Below are 901 nucleotides of genomic sequence, written 5' to 3' on the forward strand. Positions count from 1 at the left end.
ATGTGTCACTTTTCATTTTGTGAGAGTCTGACTAATCTTTGAAGCTTAATTTAATTAGATCAACTTAATATTTTAAATTAAAATTTAGATACTCCCTTCATTTCAATTTGTTTGTCTTGTTTTGACTTGACATGAAGTTTAACAAAGTAAAAAAGACTTTTGAATCATGTGATCTTAAACTAAAAATATGGAGAATGCACCAAAATGTCCTTTAATCTTGTGGTCTCAAACATGCCACGTAGAAAGTTGGAACTAAACAGTTGCCAAAAAAGGAAAGAGACATTCTTTTTTAAACGGACTCAAAAGGAAAGTAAGACAACACAAATTGAAATAGAAGGAGTATTGAATATCTATACGAAAAGTATTATAAATTGCAATTTTAACTTAGAATTAATATTTTTAATTATATAAAATATGTATGAAGAACTAAATTGATTCTTGAGATTCATTTAATGAATATAGTTTTTTTTCCCTTAGTTTAGTCTAAAACTAAGTTTAAATCGTCACATTTAACTAGCATAAACTCTTGCTACATGAAATATTATAAGTGAAATTAAAACTTAATAAATACCCAAATATCTATTTCTATCTATAAATATAGAAACTATTTATAAAAAAGCCATATTTTTGAATTTATGATTTTCACTGAGTTGTAATTATTTTACATAATTTAAATCATGTTATTTTATAGAATGTCGAGTCGTTGTGTTCCTTTGGTATTTAATATTTTTCTACCAAACTTTCTTCCCCATAAATAGCTTTTTGTTTAAAAATTATCTAACTAGGTGACTAGAAAACTTTAATAATAATGAATATTATTAACAATACGTGTTTTGGCATGCCAATAAATTATATTAATTATGTGCACAAAAATATGATATAGATTATACTTGTTCAATTA

Source organism: Lycium ferocissimum, unplaced genomic scaffold, assembly GCF_029784015.1.
Source record: "Lycium ferocissimum isolate CSIRO_LF1 unplaced genomic scaffold, AGI_CSIRO_Lferr_CH_V1 ctg1729, whole genome shotgun sequence".
NCBI classification, from domain to species: Eukaryota; Viridiplantae; Streptophyta; class Magnoliopsida; order Solanales; family Solanaceae; genus Lycium; species Lycium ferocissimum.